Genomic DNA, 6,000 nt, shown 5'->3' on the forward strand with positions numbered 1-6,000 from the left:
GTGAGAGACTATGTGGGAACTCTCAGTACTTTCTGCTCAATTGTTCTGTAAACCTAAAACTGCTCAAAAAACTAAGTTTAGTAATAATAATAATATTTTAAAACATACAAATCATGTGTCATGGGCCTCTTACCGTGGCCAGAGCGCTGCACTCTCCTTGAACTCCCAGGGCCCCCTTGCAACATTTTGTTGACTTGGTTTATTTCCCTAATGGTTTGTAGCCCTGAATTTCCTGAGCTCCAAGGGACCCTAGCGGCCAGAGGTGTTCATTCCTATGTGTTGTCTGACTCTGCCGCCTTCAGAACCACCAGGGGTAATATAAAAACTGCCTGTGTCAAGAATCTTTCCAGCTTCCCTCACAGGTTTACCTGCAATACTTTGAGTCTTCGTCTCTCTGAGCGACAGCTTCCTCATACCTAACACTGGGGTGATGATAGAATCCACCTTTACAGCCGTTCTCAAGCAACCCCTATTTACCAAGTCCCTACTCTGTTCAAGGCACTGTCCTAGGCACCGGAGATACTACCATGAAGAAAAGAGACAAAAATTCCTGCTCACATGGGCTTCTTCTAGTGAATGGATTCAGGGAGACAACTCATGGAGGTACTAAGCATAGTTTAGGCCCTTAGCAGGTGCTCAGTAAATACTAGTCATTGCAGGGGTGAAACCCACTGTGTCCACTGGGACAAGAGCTGTAATTCAGGGCTTGGAGTTTTTGCAAACGCCCTCAACGCCCTCCTCAGGTGGGCAGGCTGCAGAGCCTTGGCGCTCCAGCAGATGGCAGCAGTGGCAGACACATCCCACGGTGGCCTGAGCGCGTGGACCAGGGGAGGAGAGATGGACTGATGGATGTGAGGCTCAGACTCTTATCCTCTGGATCACAGTGAAAGCCTGTTCTTTCTGAGGAGTGTCTCTGAAAACAGAGCCCCTTATCTTATCGCATCATCTCTTGCTCTGTCCTTTCAAATGCAGCCACTTAACCCCCAGCGGCAGGGAGACAATCCTTCTAGCCCTGCAAGACAAACCTGAGGTTTCAGCCGCTGCATTTTAGAGCTGGAAGAGACTTGAGAATTCATGGGCTCAGACGTTTGCAAAGTCAAAAGCCTCCCGGGCTGGGCGGTAGTACACACCTTCCAAAGCCCTTCCTGGCTTCCAGAGATCAGCGGCGCACTTCCCCCAACGTCTGGGACAAGCCAGCTATCCTGACTTTGACATGATACCACCTGCTTTTCAAAGCACAGCGCTGCCCCAAGAACTTGTCTGCTACCTGGATTTGGCCTCCAGGTGGTGACCCCTGACAGTTCACGGTAGCGATTTCCACATAAATTCCAAGTCCTCCCCAGCGCCCAGAGAGGAGGAGGAACTTGCCCAGGGCTGCCCCAGAGAGCTGAGCACAGCCCAGAGCTGAACAGAGCTCCTACCTGCTGGCTCTGCCTGTGCACCCACTGACCTGAAGTATGTGTGTGTGTCTGTGAGTGTGTGTGTGTGAAGAAAAGCAAAGTGGTTAAAATGCTACGTGTAGCCCGAGATCCCTGTGACTGGTATTACTCCTCCTTTATGGATAATAACACCCCCGGCAAGAGCAGAGAACATCGATGGGCATTTACTATATGCCAGGCCCTGGGCTCAGCCCCTTCTATGGATTAACTCACTTTCCCCTCACAGCCACCTGCCCAGGCAAGTATACTCATCAGTCCCATTTCACACAAGGGCTCTGAGCAATTGGCTCAGCATCACTGAGCCGTCAGAGGCAGAACCTCAATCCTTCCTTTGCTTTGAGAAGGAAGGTGATCAAGAGAGGGCTCTTGTCTTGTCCAGGGGCCACCCCAGGGGAGGCTGGAGAGAAAGCCCCCCTTAGATGGCAAGGAGCCAGGCTGCAAGCCTGCCAGGGTTTAGAGAGGTTGCTTTCTCCCCACCCGGCCTGCTGCCAGTCTTCCACCTGTCTGCATGCTCAGGAGGAAGGTGACATAATGACACTGAAAGAGACACAGGCCTAGACCAGTAGCACTGTGGGAAGCGGGGTCAGAGACCGGCTCTGGCCTCCTGGGAGACATCGATCCGAGTGAACTGTGGGGACTCCACTGAGGCCGGGGGGTCTCTAGGGCAGCTGCACAGCCAACTAGGAGAGGGGTGGATGCCTGTCAGCTCTGCCAGGCCCCTCTCGGAACAGAGTGTGGACTCAGAGCCAGAGGGAAAGGGCGGCCAGAGCTCCTCCCCTTCCTGTCGACCTCCGAGTCGACTAAAAAAGTATTCACAACCTAAAAGTTCAGAGTTATGTTTTATTTGGCAGGAGTTTTTAGAACTTCAAGCCTGGGAGGCAGCATCTCAAGAAACCCTGAGAGAACTGCTCCAAGGAGGCGAGGGGGAAGCTAGGATATATAGGAGTTTTGCAACAAAAGGCAGGTCATCTGAACGTCAAAAGACTATGTTAATTAAAGAAAACTAGAAATCTCAAGTTAAGGAATTTAGGGCTTTTCTATGTATGGGAAGATGCAAGACTCTGGGCTCGCTGAAATCATTCCTTTGACATGCACCTCAGCTATCTGGGGCCTGTATCCTGTGTTTTCACATCCTGAGTTTCCTCAGAGCTCACTGGAGGGAGCGGCTGCAGTCTGATGGCTGCTAGATGGCAGGTATTCTTTCCTTCCTGAGTTCCCTCAGGGCTCACCAGCTCACCATTGGTGGTGGCTGCAACTGCCGATGACTGTGACATCCTCTGTTTACTGAGATGGCAGGAAATATTCCATTTCTCGTCTGCTTATGCTTCTTTGAACGTCCTCGTCTCACAGTAACTCCCTTCCGCCTCTCCTGACTCACACTCACACACACACTAAATGGTCAGGGCTTTCCTGGTGTTTTCCACCTTGCCAGAGTGCTCAGAGCCGTCATGCTGTGTCTGGGCTCTCCTCGGCATTTACGAGTCTATGTCTCCAGTTAACCTCCCCAAGCCTCAGTTTTCCCATCTGTAAAATGGGAGATAATGACAGAGTACGGCTTGAAGAGTATGGCTCTTGTAAACTTTAGCAACCACAGTACAGCGCGTGACATGGGGTTCACACTCAGTGAATGGTATTAGTTACGGTCATGCTTCCTCAGGACAGAGCCTCATGCCTGGCGCTTCCCATTCCCCCCAAACAACAGCAACAGCAACAGCAACAGAAATCCTTTAGTTCTGCACCCTGGGTGGGCTTTTTCAAAGACTCAACAACCAATCAAGAAGGTGAATTCACAAAAAAGTTGAAATAGAAAAGAGTGGTTTAATGTGTTTCCCCCTCCCGGGTAAGAGTTGCATTTTAACAAAATGTTTCAACACCTTGAGTTGAAAGAGTGATGAATGGAGGGGGTTTCAAGTAGAAATCAGGCGGCTGGTGTAAATGTACAGCAAAGGAATACTGTGGTCCTGATCCTAAGGGAAACTGCGAAAGAGACTACTATGACACATTGTGATCTGGAATCCCTCACTTCTCTCCTGTACCTTTTATATAAACACACACAACAAATACCTAGAGACATCTCAAGTCAGAGCTGTGCTTTCTTACTCTATACCTTTATCTCCTACGGTATAAAATGACATGATAATAATAATATCAATAGTAGCTATGTCTTGGACTTCCCTGGTGGCACAGTGGTTAAGAATCCGCCTGCCAATGCAGAGGACACGGGTTCAAACCCTGGTCCGGGAAGATCCCACATGCCGCGGAGCAACTAAGCCCGTGCGCCACAACTGCTGAGCCTGCGTGCCACAGCTACTGAAGCCCGCAGGCCTAGAGCCCGTGCTCCGCAACAAGAGAAGCCACCACAGTGAGAAGCCCGTGCACCACAACGAAGAGTAGCCCCCGTTCACCACAACTACAGAAAGCCCACCTACAGCAACGAAGACCCAATGCAGCCAAAAATAAAATTAATTAATTAATTCAAAAAACAAAAGACCAAAAATCAAAACATAGTATCCATGTCTTAGGGTTATTATTGTGAGGATTAAGTGAGTTAATACATGTAAAACTCTTCAATAGTGACCAACATTCAGGAAGCGCTCTACAATGGTGAACTGTATGAATTGCCAGGTTGGCCTTAATTCTCAGCTCCTGCAAGCGTGCCGTATTACTAAATGTTATTCCTTCTACTCAAACTTGCGTTTGAAGGTACGCACACCGCATTTCCTGAAATCTTGCACAGGTCTCTCAAACGTCATTCCCATTTGCTTTCAGGGAGAACCATACCTAATCTGTATCCTATAGTTTAGCATAAAGCAGCTTGATATACTGGAAAGGACACAGGGACAGAAGATGATTCAGTGCTCACTGACCTTGGACAAAGTCAGATCTCTCTGAAACAGAAAACATTCACAGAGTCCTTTAAGGGTCAGATGGCATTATGGATGTGAAAGATTTTAGGTAGAAAGCTATTATTACTACCCCTACCAAGTGGAGTCCTGGGAAGTGGGGTCATGGATTCTATGACCACTGAACTAATTTTCTCCCTCCTCCAGCCCTCAGACTCAACACCTGACCTGCATTTGTCTGCCCAGGCTGCTATAACAGAATACCATAGATTGGGTGGCTGAAGCAATGGAAATTTATTTCTTATACTTCCGGAGGCTGTGATGTCCAGGATCAAGGTCCTGGTAAGGGACGTTTCATTCCGAGGCTTCTTCTCTTGACTTGTACTCAGCCATCAGCTTGCCGTGTGCTTAAGTGACCTCCTCTTCAAGTGTGTACAGAACGAGTGAACTTTCTGGTGTCTTTTCTGAGAAGGGCACTAATCCCATCATGATAGCCCCACCCTCATGACATCATCTATACCTAATTACTTCCCAAAGTCTTATCCCCAAATACCATCACATTGGGGGGTTAGGGCTTCAGTGTATTAATTTTGTGGGAACACATACATTGAGTTTATAACATCACCCATCAGTAAATGCCGGTGGGGTGACTGGGCTGCTGGCTTCCGTGCTACCTAAAGCTGGCCCATGGAGAAGTTTTGGCTTAAGGTTCAGAACAAGGAAGGGCTGACTGACACTTTTCTTGTTAAAAAGGAAGATTACAAGCCTTATTCTTGCTCTATTGTACCTGACCATGGTATACAGCAGTATGGCAACAAGGTCTCTAAATGGGAGCAAAGTATCTCGCAGCAAACCATGTCTTTGCTTCATTTGGTAGAGTTATCTAACATCTCTGCACCCCAGTTTTTTCATCTGTAAAATGGGGATAATAAAATTACATATCTCACAGGGTGTTGGAAGCGTCAGATGTGATGATGCTTGTTAATTGTTTAACAGAGTACCTGCCACGGTACATGGTGAGAAAACGGCAGTTTTGAATCTACAACAGTTTTTAAAGAAGGAGGAACATTAAACTTTTTGCTACAGAACTGAGGCTCAGAAGAGCTTAATTTCTGTTTGGATCTGAGTTCTTGGGCAAGACACTTAGCTTCTCAGTTTCCCTACTTAGAAAATAACCCAACCAGAATTTCCTAACATGTGTCTACAAAGTATTCATCCTCTTGGATATCCCATGAAAAGGGTGTTGTAGCCATGAAGTCTTGGGCAAACCTCCATCCTCTATGCCTCTGAGAGTCCCAACAGAGGTGTACTGGAGCTGGCCTGGGCTAGCTGATGGTTAAATTTTCAGGAATTCTGTGAGCCAGTTATGCATTCAGTGACGTCATGGTGGTAGCGTCACATCAGTCAGAGCAGGAGTATTTATACTCCAGAAATTGGCAAATGCTCAAAATCAGGGCTGTATTTTTTTCCTCAGAGAACTTGTTGTTAAACATGTATCAGCACACATTGTTCCTAACACCTACGAGCTTATTAAAGTCTCCAAGAAGTCCAACAATCAACTCATTTACTTGGGTGTTTCCCAAACATTTTAGACCAAAGGACTACTTCATTGACAGGGTTCAGAAAACTTTTTGGAAATCTAGCACTAGATGATTCTGTGGCCCTTTTAGTCTACCATTTTCCCATTAGAGGATGCAGCCACTGAGTTCCTCAGTCGG

Source organism: Delphinus delphis, chromosome 10 (genome assembly GCF_949987515.2).
Source record: "Delphinus delphis chromosome 10, mDelDel1.2, whole genome shotgun sequence".
Taxonomy (NCBI): Eukaryota; Metazoa; Chordata; class Mammalia; order Artiodactyla; family Delphinidae; genus Delphinus; species Delphinus delphis.